Genomic DNA, 14,465 nt, shown 5'->3' with positions numbered 1-14,465 from the left:
CAATTTCGTGTCGGTTGTGAAGGTGACTGTTGACTTTCCAAATATTTATTTCAAATATTTATTTTTCCTTTTATAATTCCTACCACCCCCCCACCCCACCCCACCCCACCCAACCCATCCCCCGCCCCTGATTTCTGAAGTGGAAACATATCTGCTTATTTTAGAAGCAGAAACCTCCTTGAAAACCGTCCCTGCTGGTTCCGGGTGGGGAGCTGGGCCGCGGCCTTCCTGCCGAAGGCGCCCTCACCTCCCTCCACTCCTTCCTGGGGTCCTTCCGTGAATCCCATCCCTGCCCCCGGGGTCCCTCCCCTTGTTTCCTTTGCCACCTTTTCAGACCCGCAGCCCCCCCCCCCCCAGGGCCTCCAAGCCAGGCTGGGCCTCGCCCCCCGTGAGAGCCAGGGTGCCTGGGCCCGCCTCCTGCCTGCTTTGGTAAATAGTTTCCGTGGGACTGAACCATGCTTGTTCCCTGACACCTGTGGCAGCTCGGGGCGGGGGGGGGGGGACCGCTCCAGCACGGGTCCCGGGGTGCCGTCTTAACCCGGTTAGGGTGCCCATTGCTCCAGTGAGTCTCTCCCGCGGGGACCGAGGCAAGGTGGCCTCCCCGTATCAGCCTGTCTCCTCCCCAGAGAGGGGTGGACGGGGCTCAGCCCTCCGAGAAGACTTGGCTTGCCGAGGACATGCAGCTGTGGGTTTTGGGTTGGGAGCCCCGACATCTGGATTCCTCCATTTTTTTGGCAGCGTCTGGAGTGGTTGGAGGGTGACATCATGCCTTCTAGGCTATTTGGGATCAGTCTGTGGAAATGAATACCATTCCCAAATCCTCGCACTGGGATTTGTGTGTGTACGTGTGTGTTTCTGTTTCCAGAGAGCGATTCTGTAGTTCTTTTGGGTTTTTTTTGGGGGGGGGTCCTCACACACCCATCACTTGGCAAAGGGTCATTTCCATAGGACCGGGCAGGACTGGATTATTTTCTTCACGAAGAGCTGCGGCCTGTAGCGTCTCCTTGTCACCGTTCTTGTCCTGGAGTTGGGACATTGGAAACAGGTCTCCTTTCAGAGACCATCCCAGCTGATATAACACACTTCCCCTGACATGGTTTTTTGTTGTTGTATTTTTTGCGAAACAACGTAAAATAACAATTCTGAGTGGCGTGGCTGCCGCCCCTTCACAGAGAGACCAGGGAGGCCATTTCTGTGGAGCTGGTTGAGGGCAACTCGCTGCTAATGCGAAGGAGTGAGTGTGTGTTAACACACGTGGGTGTGTTTGGACTCTCTTCATTTTTCCTTACCCCCGGGGGGCGGGCTCCCGCAGGACAGAGGGACGGAGTGGGCAGCAGGCACGGTGCCCTGGACATCCGGGGGCTACGGCCTGCCTTTGTTCCTCTCCTGCCGTGTCCCCTCCGGTCAGCGGGCCGTCACAGTGTCCTGCTCCCCGAGCCCGGGTGGGGGCGTCGGCACGGAAGGCCGGGAGAGGCGGCACGTGGGCTGGTGTGGACACGCTTCGTCACCGGGGTGGCCTCGCCGACACCACGAAGCCGCCTGTGCTCCCCGTGATGCCGGATTGTGTGCGTCTGGGCAGTGCCGCCGGGCCGAGTGACCGGGTCATGAGGACGGTGCTCACTGACTTGGACTTGCCGAGGGAAGAGGGAGTACCTGGGGCTCCTGGCACGGTGCCCCCCACAACCTGGGCAAACAGCCGCTGGGTGGTGAGAGCCGGGGTGTGGGGGGCCCCGCTGGAGGCCTCTCTTGCGAGAAAGCCTCTGGAAAATCTGAGATGGCTCTGTCCCCCCCCCCCCCCCATCCCACCCGCCCTCCGGGCTTTCACGTCGATCCCAGAAGACGGGCCAAGTATCCGTTACAAAATGCGCGACAGCTTCTCATTGTTGACAGAAGCCCCGGGTTGTGCTTAAAAATCAATGTTAATAACTCTGGAAGACCTTCGGCCTTCTATGAACGTGGGGACGGCACAGGAAATGCTGTCCCTCGCTGAATGGCGTGTTTGCGACATCCCCTGTCTCCTTAGAGTTTCACCAGCGCGGAACAGTGAGCTCCTTCTCTGCACGGCAGTAATTAGTTGGGCGGGGGTTCCCCCCTGCTCGCCCGGGTTCCTGAGGCGGACCCGTTGTGGGATTGTGAAATGGTGTGACTTGTGGGTGTTTCCTGCTTCTAACCTCCAGGCCCTGGTCTCCCTCCCGAGCGGCAGCTGCCCCTTGTCTGCCGCACAGTTGGCTCTCTGTGACGAATCATTCATTCCCAGTTCTGAATTTTCCTCAGTGTGTTACTCGGTCCCAGGGAATTATCCCCGTAACGAGGACCTGGTTACGGTTAGAAGTCCCTGAATGCCTGTGAGCACACACCCGGCTCCTCCGGCCACCTCTGTGGCCCTGACCGGGTGGGTGTTGTCACCAGGGTCCCTGTCTGGACTTTTTGCATTCCAGAGAGGAGACCTGAGCAGCCTGACACTGAACGTGCCCAAGGTCCCCGGAGAGGACAGGGCCCATGTGTCTGCTAAGAATTCCTACTCTGGCGACATGGCGGGGGGGGGGGGGGAAGGTTGAGCCTGTTGTACCCGGGATGGGGGTCCAGCGATTTCGCTGGGCTTCCTGGTGGAAGGTCTGGGAGCTGCTGGGGCCCGACGGGCGGGGTCTCATGTTGTTCAGTCTCTCCCCTCCTTACAGTGGGATTTGCTCGGGCCGCTGAAGGGAAGTAATGGTGGGCGGGCTGGGAGAACCCTGCAAGCCTTGTCTCAACAGCATCGTCAAGCCCGACCTGTGGTGGTGCAGTGGGTAGAGCATCAATCTGGAACACTGAGGTCGCCGGTTCAAAACCCTGGGCCTGCCTGGTCAAGGCACCTACGAGAAGCAGCTACTGCAAGTTGATGCTTCCTGCTCCTTCTCCCTCCTCCTTTTCTTTCCCTCTCTCTCCCTCCTCTCTCTAAAATCAGTAAATAAAATCTTTAAAAACAACAACAACAACAAAAAGCATCCTCAGGTGAGGGTCCCTAGGTGGCCCACAGCATGGTCATCATTGTCAGTTGGCTGGTTGGTTGGTTGGCTGGCTGGTTGGTTGATTGGCTGGTTGGTTGATTGGCTGGTTGGCTGGTTGGTTGATTGGCTGGTTGGTTGGTTGGTTGGTTGGTTGGTTGATTGGCTGGTTGGCTGGTTGGTTGGTTGGCTGGTTGGTTGATTGGCTGGTTGGCTGGTTGGTTGATTGGCTGGTTGGTTGATTGGCTGGTTGGCTGATTGGCTGGTTGGCTGGTTGGTTGGTTGGCTGGTTGGTTGATTGGCTGGTTGGCTGGTTGGCTGGTTGGTTGGTTGGCTGGTTGGCTGATTGGCTGGTTGGTTGGTTGGCTGGTTGGCTGATTGGCTGGTTGGCTGGTTGGTTGGTTGGTTGGTTGGCTGGCTGGTTGATTGGCTGGCTGGTTGGTTGGTTGGCTGGTTGGCTGGCTGGTTGGTTGGCTGGTTGGCTGGCTGGTTGATTGGCTGGCTGGTTGGTTGGTTGGCTGGTTGGCTGGCTGGTTGATTGGCTGGCTGGCTGGCTGGCTGGTTGATTGGTTGGCTGGTTGGTTGGTTGGCTGGCTGGCTGGTTGGTTGGTTGGCTGGTTGATTGGCTGGCTGGTTGATTGGCTGGCTGGTTGGTTGGTTGGCTGGCTGGTTGATTGGCTGGCTGGTTGGTTGGCTGGCTGGCTGGCTGGCTGGCTGGTTGATTGGCTGGCTGGTTGGTTGGTTGGCTGGCTGGTTGGTTGGCTGGTTGGTTGGCTGGCTGGCTGGTTGGTTGGCTGGCTGGTTGGCTGGCTGGCTGGTTGGTTGGCTGGTTGGTTGGTTGGCTGGCTGGCTGGTTGGTTGGTTGGCTGGTTGATTGGCTGGCTGGTTGATTGGCTGGCTGGTTGGTTGGTTGGCTGGCTGGTTGATTGGCTGGCTGGTTGGTTGGCTGGTTGGTTGGCTGGCTGGCTGGCTGGTTGGTTGATTGGCTGGCTGGTTGGCTGGCTGGCTGGTTGATTGGCTGGCTGGCTGGCTGGCTGGCTGGCTGGCTGGCTGGCTGGTGTTCTGCATACCTGTAGTAGTTAAAGTTTGTCCACACTAAGATTTTATCCTGTAGGTTTAGGTTGAGTCTTCACATAGTTGAAGACATTTCTGGTCTCTGTCGCTTTGATCTTTGTTTATCTTAACAGAGTTATTAAGGCTGATAAAGGCCTTCTGAGCCTGTATGTAGGTCCCTGAAAAGGACTGTGCTCAGGGCAGGGCGGAGGACAACGATGGACCCCCTACCGGAGACGGGTCTCTCTTACAGACATCCCACCACTGCTGCTGGTGTGAGTGCTGAAGGTTGGGCAGTCTTCACTGCAGATAAGCCCTCACTCACCTCATTGTAATCTAATCCTCACACGTCCCTATCACAGCCACTGGTCTGCCCCCGGGAAGCACAAAGGTGCAGGAGGCTGCCTACACGCAGAGGGCAGACTAGCAGATGGAAAACGGGGATCACGCCTCAGGTCAGGCTCTGAGCACTACACTCCCATTTGTTACCCAGCAGATGCTACCCTGACTATGATACTCTTGTCTCATCGAATTCCGCAGCTGCTCTCTGAGGGTGCATGGCTTTATTTGTATTTTTGGATTAAGAAATGGCTCACCCTGCTTAGTGGACCTTCTCTGGTCTCAGGCAGATTCATCCTGGGCCTCTCATGCTGTCTGTCTGGTGGCCCGTGTAGGCAACATTCATGAGGTGCCCTGTTTGCCATCGAGGATGAGTGTCGGCTGATGACCGACAGGTGGAGAAGCTGCTGTGGGGCTCTGGCCGGGTGCGGGTGTGTCGTGGTGACTGGCAGCTCCTGGTGACAGTGTTCCGTGGCATTCTTTCCACTCCGGACCTCACCCTCACCACCTCGGCCAGAGGCGGAGATGTGCCCCCGACCCAGATCAGGAGGGGTGCCCCACCGGCCCGTGAGCCCTCCTCGTCCCCACCTTGAACAAGGCAGAGCAGGGCGAGGGGGGGTGGTGGTCAAAGACCACTTTCCTCTGGGCTGTCCGAGAAAGCTCCAGGAGGGGGTGGCTCAGGGGCCCGGCCATGAGGAGGAGGAGTGGATGGTGTGCGCAGAGGACAGGACGGGGGACATTCCAGATGGAGAGGGCTCCACAGGCGGAGCAGGACAGGCAGGCACCCGGGCTGTGAGCAGTGCGTTCGAAGCAGAGAACTGGGCCAAGAAGGTGGCCCCTGGAATGTTCCCTGTAGGTGGATCACCTGAGGTGAGGCTCCCAGGCCCTGCCCCGCCGCAAGAACGGAGTGCAGCAGCCGGCCTGGGAGTCTGCATTGCAGACACGTTCTTCTAGGCAAAGCTGGCATGCCGCTCTGTGCTGACTACACTCGACACCGGCTGCCCTGACAGGCAGGCAGGCACCCGGGCTCTGTCCCCAGCCTGGGTGAGGGGGGGGGGGGCGGGAAGGGAGCTAATTCCTCTTGTCCCTTCTGAGTCCTTTCTGCTGGACGAAGAAACCAAATGCAGCCGAGACAGATGAACCAGGAGAAAATGGCCAAATGTATTACATACATCCACACGGTGGGATTCTGGGACATTTTCTAAGAAAATGGGGCCTAAGGACAGACACACACTCACACACACACACTCTCGGGGCAGTGGAGGCTGACATGCCATCGTGAGCAGAGGAGAAGGAGGGGGTTGGTTTGTGACTTCAAAGGGCAGGAAGGCAGTTCACAGGGAGCTGGAAAAGCAAATGTTTGGTAAAGAAATGTTTGCTGGACCATCTTTAACAATGGGACACAGAGAGGACTTTGATCAAAGGGGCCTTCTTAGTTCCTCCCTGTCTGTCACACCTGGTTCATGTTAAACTGTAGTTACCTGTGATGATAGCTCCGTTTCTGGAGCGGGTCCTCCGGCTGAATTCCTTCAGACAGTGACAGGAAGGGCGAAGGGTCCCCCCCACCCCCTCACCCCCACCCCCCACCCCCTCTACTCACCCCAGGGGCTTTTGTGTGCTTAAAAATAACCAGCTTAACAGTAATCAATATCCCAAAAGGCATATTTGGGGAGAGCAAACTTTGCTCCCCGGGCTTGGAGTGTGTAATCTTTAAAACCTTGGGTTCTTTGTCAGTGGGCAGGGGAAGTGGAGCCACCTGTCTCCACGGTCAGAGGTCCCCGCGTTGTGCAATGGGCGCATTCCTGGGGCTGGAGGGAGTTTCAGGGAGGGGTCCGGAGGAGCCAGCAGGGTTGGTGCCTGCGCCTGGGGCCAGAAGGAGGCCCGAAGGGAAGGAGCCAGGCCAGGGACATTCCTGCAAGCTCTGGGTGTGGCCCAGGCAGGAACGAAAGGGCTGCATGGAGGAGCCAGCCCCGGGTCCCGCCCTCTGCTGCTGGCTCCCCAACACCGGGGACGGACGGACAGGGGATGGGGCCAGAGATGGTCGAGGCTGCCGGCTGCGGCCACCCCCGCAGGCCCCCGGGCCCCACTCCCCCCCCTCACCAGGCTTAGCGCCGCTCGGATGAGATCACGTAGCACAGCTCCCCCCACCCTACCCCCCCCCCCGCGGGAGTGGGAGGCTCCTCTCCTCTCTCTTTGCCTCGGCCGAGGCCCCGTCTCTGCCCCACTCCACTGGACGCCCACTTCCGACTTGGGAAGATATTTCTAAAGCCGCTGTCGGCCTGGGGGTCCAGCATTAAATAGCCCAGTGACCCCTCACAGCTTTCATCCCAGGGGCTGTGGGGCCGCCCCTTCCCTGGAGGCCAGCGGCACGGTAATTAGGACTTCGGTTTGAAGAAGCGTGGGCCTCAGACGGGCGCCTTCCCAGAGGAATCTGACCCTCCCCCGCCCCCCTCTGCAAGCCCCCTCTTGCAGAGGGGGGAAGGCCCCCCTGCCGGCCGACCCTAACCCGGAACAGGAGACAACCCCCCCCCACACACACACACACACATACCCCTAGGCACACACTGGCTCTGAGAGGAGACCAAACCCGCAGCTCAGTGACATGCCTGAGTCTCATCCCTGCACTCAGGAGAGTGCGTTGTGGCCATGGACAGAGAGGACAGACGTGTGCCTCCTCGGCCTCCCAGCCCTGTGGGGAGAGGCCTTTCAGTTCTGGGCTCCCCTCTGCCCTGCTGCTGGCCTGTGGGCTTCAGCTGTGTCCCGTGAACGCTACCATGTCTCATGTTCCTGCAATCTTCCTTGTCCCCCCCCCCCCCGAGGTCCCAGAATTGTCTCTTTCTCCCTCTCTGTCCCCCCCCACCAGGTCACAGAATTGTCTCTTTCTCCCTCTCTGTCCCCCCCCCCCAGGTCACAGAATTGTCTCTTTCTCCCTCTCTGTCCCCCCCCAGGTCACAGAATTGTCTCTTTCTCCCTCTCTGTCCCCCCCCCAGGTCCCAGAATTGTCTCTTTCTCCCTCTCTGTCCCCCCCCAGGTCCCAGAATTGTCTCTTTCTCCCTCTCTGTCCCCCCCCCAGGTCACAGAATTGTCTCTTTCTCCCTCTCTGTCCCCCCCCCCCCAGGTCACAGAATTGTCTCTTTCTCCCTCTCTGCCCCCCCCAGGTCCCAGAATTGTCTCTTTCTCCCTCTCTGTCCCCCCACCAGGTCACAGAATTGTCTCTTTCTCCCTCTCTGTCCCCCCCCCCCAGGTCCCAGAATTGTCTCTTTCTCCCTCTCTGTCCCCCCCCCCCCCAGGTCACAGAATTGTCTCTTTCTCCCTCTCTGTCCCCCCCCCCCCCAGGTCACAGAATTGTCTCTTTCTCCCTCTCTGTCCCCCCCCCCCAAGGTCACAGAATTGTCTCTTTCTCCCTCTCTGTCTTTCTGAAGCTTCTAAAAAAAAAGTGTGTTTCCTTTTCTGACCCGAGAGGTTCCGTGCACGGGGACTTGGGCCAGTTGCCGAGACAGGGTTCTCTGGCCGCGAGGACTTGCTATGTGCACCTGTCAGATGCAGGGACAGTCCTGCACGGATAGAGTGGCCAGAGAAAGTATAGAATGCCCGGTCGAGTTTAGATAAAGCCACCGAAATAAATTTAGACGAACCACAGAAATATTTTTAGGAGAGGGGCCCCCGTGCGAAATGTGGGGTCTTCTTACAGCCCAGTTGTCGACCTGAAATCCAAGTTTTCACACGAGATGATCCTCCCTTGTTGCTTCTTTCTTTCTTTCTTTCTTTCTTTCTTTCTTTCTTTCTTTCTTTCTTTCTTTCTTTCTTTCTTTTCTTTCTTTCTTTCTTTCTTTCTTTCTTTCTTTCTTTCTTTCTTTCTTTCTTTCTTTCTTTCTTTTTCATTTGCTAAATGTGATCGTGCTATTTCAATGAGGTGGCCTTCTATTAGATTGGAAAGTTGCTTGTCTTCTAAATAGATGTCTCCGGGGTGGGGGGAGGTCTGGTTGGCCTGTCCCTGAGTGAGGGGACAGACGTCTCAGGGACTTGGGAGTGCATGGGGCAGACACCCAGGGCGCCTGTGTATTCGCAGTGCCAGGCCCGTCCCCAGAGAGGCCTGGGCAGGGCGCACGGGAGGCTGGTCCCCTCACCCCTCTGAAATATGTTGGGGGCCCTGGCCGGTTGGCTCAGCGGTAGAGCGTCGGCCTGGCGTGCAGGGGTCCCGGGTTCGATTTCCGGCCAGGGCACACAGGAGAAGCGCCCATTTGCTTCTCCACCCCCCCCCTCCTTCCTCTCTGTCTCTCTCTTCCCCTCCCGCAGCCAAGGCTCCATTGGAGCAAAGATGGCCCGGGCGCTGGGGATGGCTCCTTGGCCTCTGCCCCAGGCGCTAGAGTGGCTCTGGTCGCGGCAGAGCGACGCCCCGGAGGGGCAGAACATCGCCCCCTGGTGGGCAGAGCGTCGCCCCTGGTGGGCGTGCTGGGTAGATCCCGGTCGGGCGCATGCGGGAGTCTGTCTGACTGTCTCTCCCTGTTTCCAGCTTCAGAAAAATACAAAAAAAAAAAAAAAAAAGAAATATGTTGGGGAGCGCGGCTCCTTGGTCTCACGCCCTCCGTGTTTGCGTGACCCGGCTTCTAGCCGATGGCCAGGTACCAGCGTCTGTATCCGTCACAGGCCGTGGTGATTTGTGCATTTATAAGTGGATATTGCACAGGAGACGTTTTAAACGCGGAAGCAAGCGTGTGAAACTGTTCTCAAGCGAGGGAATCCCGTCAGCGCAGGCCACAGCTCGCGCTCTGGGAGGCGCGGGGTGACGGCTCAGGAGTGCGCGTGCAGGTCCGCGGGACGGAGGGGTAGATGGAGGGGAAACGGGGTGCCCGGGGGACGTAGGGTCATCCCGTGTGAGGACAGGGACCTTTCCAGCTCAGGCCATACGGGGAGGCCGGGGCGTCCATTCACAGGCCTGGGGGAACGGGTCAAACTTTGGGGGGGCGGGTGTCACCTCTCCCTGCCTACCGACGTCAATATCCTGTAGACGAGGAGAGAGTCGTAGGTAAGTTGGAAAAGGAATGAGAAGAAAACATCCTTGGGTGTTTGTGAGTCACCTTGTTGGTAGTTGGGGGAAGACACGGTCCAGCTTAAAACGCTGACCCCCCCAAAGAGACAAGTCCGGGGAACGTGACCCCATTGACTGAACCTCTGAGAACTAGGCACATAACTTACATCTAGAAGACGAACATGTTGGGCGAAAAGAGTATTTGCTACAAAGATGACCAAGCTTGGTTTGGTTTCTTACCACGTAGAGAGCTCAGCTCATCCTGGGGGAATTCGGGAGCATTTTGTGTGTGGTGGGGGGAGTGCTCACTCACCGAGGCCCTGCTCTGTGCTGCATGTTGTCGAGGGACCTCCCAGCAAGCCCACAGGGGTCACGGGACCTGTTGGACACACGGCCGGTTGAGCAAGGGCGTCCAGCCCCTGGGCGGTGGGCTGGAACCCCCTCACACCCTGGGTAATGATGATAGGAGCCCGTGCACCCTCAGGATCTCATCCAGCTGACCAGTCAGGGGAGGGTCCATGGGCTGAGAGACAAAGAGCTAAGAGCAGATGAGAAAATGCCCCGATTTTGGATGGGAGACCTGCTTGTGACAATGACTAGGTGAGGCCAGAAAAAGAAGTTCCGGAAAAATCAGGCAGCGTCCCGCCGCCTCCGACAGTAAGAAACGGGGCCGTTCTGTGTTTGTAGTGGGAGGGGGACCGGGGAAGGTTTGAAAGCAGGTCTCTTGACCGTTAAAAACAACACAGGTGATCCTCACCCTGCTCGTGCTACGTGTGTCCTAAGCCCGTCATCAGAAATGAAGACAAGGTTTTGTTCACAAAGGTCTTTGGTTGACAGACGGAAGGTGTCTACTAGAGTGAGCTGAGAATCTGAATAGGTCCCAAGGTTTTAAGTTAGCTCCTCGGGGGGGAGGTTTTAAACGCAAAACGCAAAAATTGTTCATGCCGTGTGCTCTGAACAGTGTCTGGTCCACAAGGACACCAAGGTGTCTTCCCGTCTTAGGATTTAGGCTAATTTCTATTTTAATGTCAGGCTCCCTATTTAAAAAAAGAAAAAGTTGAAGCAGGTTGTTTCAGAATTTGGTCAAGAGAGCAGTGTCTCTCTTGGGGGGGGGGGGGGGGGATGGAGAAATGTTGGCTATAAAATTGGGGAAACTAGACCAGGGTCCCAGAGACCCTGCTGGATTTGGGGAGGAGGCCAGGAGGAAACTGCCTCCTTCACCAGCCTGGGTAGGCAGGTTGCCATGGAAAATCTCAGAAAGCTAGGTCACCATGCCGTCAGATGAGTCCTGTGGCCATGATGCCATTAAAAAAAAAAAAAAAAATCAGGACCATTGGCATCACCATATGATTCAGATATCTCCTAGACACTCCGTAAATATTTCTGACATTGCACACATGTGTGCACACACATGGTGTGTGTGTGTTTGTGTGTGTGGGTGTGTGTTTTCTTCTTCTCTGAAGGAACAGACCCAACTGACGAGTCAAGAGGTTCAAGTTTTTTCCTTTATACTTTTTTTTTTTTTTAACATGTATCTTTTCACAATTAGCAAGTGTTACTTCTGTGGTTAAAAACATCAAGTTACTTCCTTGGGAGGCGGTGGGAGGAGCGGGAGAAGTGGACGTGTCTTGGGGTCCCTTAGGGCTGCGTCTGGTCTCCCGGGGTTCTGTGGGGGGCGCCGTGATTGCGGCTCTGTCTCCCAGGAGGCCACTGCCTTCCTTCTGCTCCCCAACAGTCCCCTGCCGGCTCACCGGCAGGTTGTGGGTCTCCCGTGCAGCACACTGACCGCCGTCCCTTTCTAGACGTGAACAGGAGAAGGGCTGTGGACACACAGACCGCTCACTGGGGGCCGTTTTGATGAGAAAGCGTCTAGTCACCGTCAACAGGCTTTTTTCTTGTTGAGTTTCTCAGGCAGGTTGGGTGGGAGAGAGCGTGGGTTCGGAAACTGACCTCCTGGGTTTCCAAACTCCAGGGCTGCCCTGTCCCTTTTCCTGGCTGGGTGACAGAGGTGGACGACACTGTCCTGTGCCTCGGTATCCTCGTCTGTCCCATGGGAGCCCAGCTGGGCACCGTGAGCTGGGTGCCAGGCACCCTGTGGGGAGTCAGCCCAGCCATGGTGGTGGGTCCCCTCTGCATAGCCTGGGACGGACTTGCTCTGTGTGTTGACGTTGTTGACCCAGGAAACGGCCAAATCCGTAGAGAATTTTGGTGAGGTGGTCAGAACCAAACCGACGACCATGGCCGGGAGGCCCAGTCGCCGTGGACTGAGAGAAGGCTCTGGAAAAATGGTGGTTTTACAGCTTATTTTATCCACTAGATACGCAGGAGGGAGCCGTGAGGGGGTGTGACAGGAAGCCCATTGGTGGTTAGGTCCAGGGGGCGGGAGGAAGCAAACGGGGAGGTCTCTGAGATCAGATAAAAAGGCGACTGGAAAGCCACATACTCCTTAGACGCCGGTGGATCCCTGAGAGCTCACACTTGCAGCGAGCGGGTAGAGATGGTGTTCAGGAGGCGAGATCACACTGGGAGGTTAACTCGTCTCCCCTTCTGGTGCTGGAGGCTGTGTCCTCAGCCCCTGGGAAGAGACGACCACTGGTACATTTTAAAGGTATGTTATCTTAGATGAACAAAGAGGGGGGGGAGACAGTTTCAAAGGCAAAGGTCCGACCTTTGCTTAGGAAGGCAGGGGCCGCGGACGGGAGGACCTGCCAGGACTTGCTTTTCGTTAGGAATGTCCAGGATCAGATCACCCCGTGGGGTTGCTCTTGGTCTCTGAGCTTGTACGGCCGGCCGTGCTGACCTCCCCTGAGCCGGCGGGGGTCAGCCTGGGGCCCCTTCCTCTTTGTGCTCACGGGCAGTATCAGCACGGACAGTGGATTTTCCCTGCGTATCTTCTCCTTGAGGCCGAGTTCTGGTGACTGAGCTGCTTAGTGGACGTTATAAAAATGCCAAGGATTTCTTAAATCTGTCGGGGGGGCCCCCTCGCCTGCATCCGTCGTTGCTGATCTGTTGTCGATAGTCGAAGGTCCGTTTTTCTTTTCTTCTGTTTTGCTGTGTCTTCCGCTGGCTTGATTCTCACCCCGTGAAAGGTGGTCTTCCAGCTTGGTTGTGGGCTTGGTTGTCACGTTGCGGGAATGGCTCTCGCTGGAGACTCCTGTCCTCGCCCTGACGTCTACACCATGCCACCGGGCTCCTCCGTATGCTTTGGAGTAGGGAGGGTGGGGGGTGGTCAAGTAGAAAACAGCCCCCTGGACGTGGGGTGCCAGGTCCCAGACGACCTGAGGCTGAAGGACCGTGGAATGCTAATTATGTGTGTTCGCTGCTGAAATCCGGCCGTGGAGACCATAATTCTTCCGGACTTGCTGTGCAGAGAAGACAGTTGGAAGTCCAGAACACCGGAGAGACGGTTCCTACTTCTCACTCCCCTTGCCAAGCAGGCCGCGTTTTTGTTTTCATGATTCATGTCCCTGGGACGGCGAATTCCAAACAATTATCATGTAAAAGTAAAAAAAAAAAAAAAAAGAGGCGAAGACATGGGAAGGAAGCGAGGCGTCCAGGAGGACCCGGGGGGGGGGTGCGTGTGGGGAAGGGTGGACGTCGGCACCGGGGGGTGCGTGTGGGGAAGGGTGGACGTCGGCACCGGGGGGTGCGTGTGGGGAAGGGTGGACGTTGGCAGGTGTGCAGCCTCCCCCTGACCAGTGCCCTCTGCCCTGTCTCCTGCAGGACCAGGTCGAGCAGCAGCCGCCGTCTCCTCAGGACCCGCGAGACCCAGCAGCCCCCAGCCCTCCACCCCGTTCCGACCAGAGTGTGCCTCGTCCAGGTAAGCGCAGGAGAGGGCCAGCCCACGGGGACGCCGCTCCCGGACGCCCGCCACCAGGGCCGCTGGGATGCTAGCAGGACCTCGTCTTCTCAGAAACTGTTCTTCTTCCTACGAGGAGAAGAGGACCCTAACCTGTTCTTCCTTTGCAGGAAACCGTCTTCTCTAAACAAAGAAACAGGCTTGGGCGGCAGGGTCCTTCACCTCTTCCTTCCTTGCAGGGAGCAAAACTTCCAGTGTGGGTGACCTCTGAGCTGTCCGCGGGTCCCAAGGAGGGGCCGCCCCTCCCGGTGGTGTGCCGAGTGTGACTTCCTCCCTTTCCCTGGGTCCCGTCCCAGCTCAGCAGGAGGCTCCCTCACCATTCTCCGCCTTCCTGTGGCTCCCTTCTATTCCTCCCTGTTCGGTCCTGCCTGCCGGGGTCATCGCGGGAAGGAAAGGGTCAAGGATTAGGAAGTCATTCGCAGTGAATGCAGGCTCTGACGCTCCTGGGGGGTGGGGGGGAGGGAGGTGGAACTGGACAAGCGAGCTGACCGGTTGTTTGTCCTCAGGACAAGACGCGGCGGGAAGGCTTGGGATGGGATGGGCCGGCCTTAGCACACTTCGATTTTTAAAAGTCGCTTCATGAGAAAGAGGATGACCTTTAGCAAAAATGAAATAATTAAAAGTAAAATAAAATAAAAGCTGAGAGCTGGCCAAGACGTTTTGCTCAGGTGCAGGAGAAAGTGCTTTCGTCAAAGCTGTTGGTGTTTTTGTTTTGTTTTGGGTTTTTGTCCCCCCCACCCACCCACCCACCCCTGTGTCGAGCCGAGTTTTAGGGTCCTCCTGTAACAAGACTTTCAAGTGAGAGGACGCAAGGGAAACAGGACCAGCTTGTTACTGTTGGCTTTGAAACCGAGGAAATTCGTAAACCATGACATTTCACTGCTTTGCAAGCGGTCTCGTTGAAACGAAAATAATCTGACGTTTTGGGTGTTCGTGTGCGTGTGAAATCTCGGTTGAGACTGGAATCAGAAAGTCGGAGAAAAAGCTGTTCTGAAGGGACGTGCGTGGCGTCTCTCCACTCCTGTGCTCCTTAGACGGGCGCTCGGGCAGCGCAGGGACGTCACAGCCCCCCGGGCCCGCACGCGGCTCAGGGGAGATTGCGGCACAGGAGCTGGGCCGGGCTGCGTAGGCCGGAGAGCTGACTCTTCCCTGGGAAGGGTCACCCGGCAGGCGGTGGAGGCCAGGCCCCTGCCGAGGGGAC

The 14,465-nt window shown here is 57.3% G+C and overlaps 1 protein-coding gene across 4 annotated transcripts in view; it reads left to right on the top strand.

Annotated features, from left to right (window-relative positions):
• The window catches only part of GRB10 (growth factor receptor bound protein 10), a 118,921-nt gene that overhangs the window by 49,248 nt on the left and 55,208 nt on the right, over positions 1–14,465 (top strand). For 3 of the 4 annotated variants that reach the window (XM_066353851.1, XM_066353850.1, XM_066353848.1), the window contains exon 1: positions 13,135–13,225. The exons of the other annotated variant lie outside the window; for it this stretch is intronic. The gene's annotated coding sequence lies outside the window, so the exon portion shown is untranslated. Of the gene's footprint in view, positions 1–13,134; positions 13,226–14,465 lie in introns of those variants that run through there. 4 annotated transcript variants of the gene reach the window in all.

The sequence above is a fragment of the Saccopteryx leptura genome, chromosome 12, assembly GCF_036850995.1.
Source record: "Saccopteryx leptura isolate mSacLep1 chromosome 12, mSacLep1_pri_phased_curated, whole genome shotgun sequence".
Classification (NCBI taxonomy): Eukaryota; Metazoa; Chordata; class Mammalia; order Chiroptera; family Emballonuridae; genus Saccopteryx; species Saccopteryx leptura.
The sequence above is the reverse complement of the archived record's forward strand: the minus strand, read 5'-3'. Positions and strand labels throughout refer to the sequence as shown.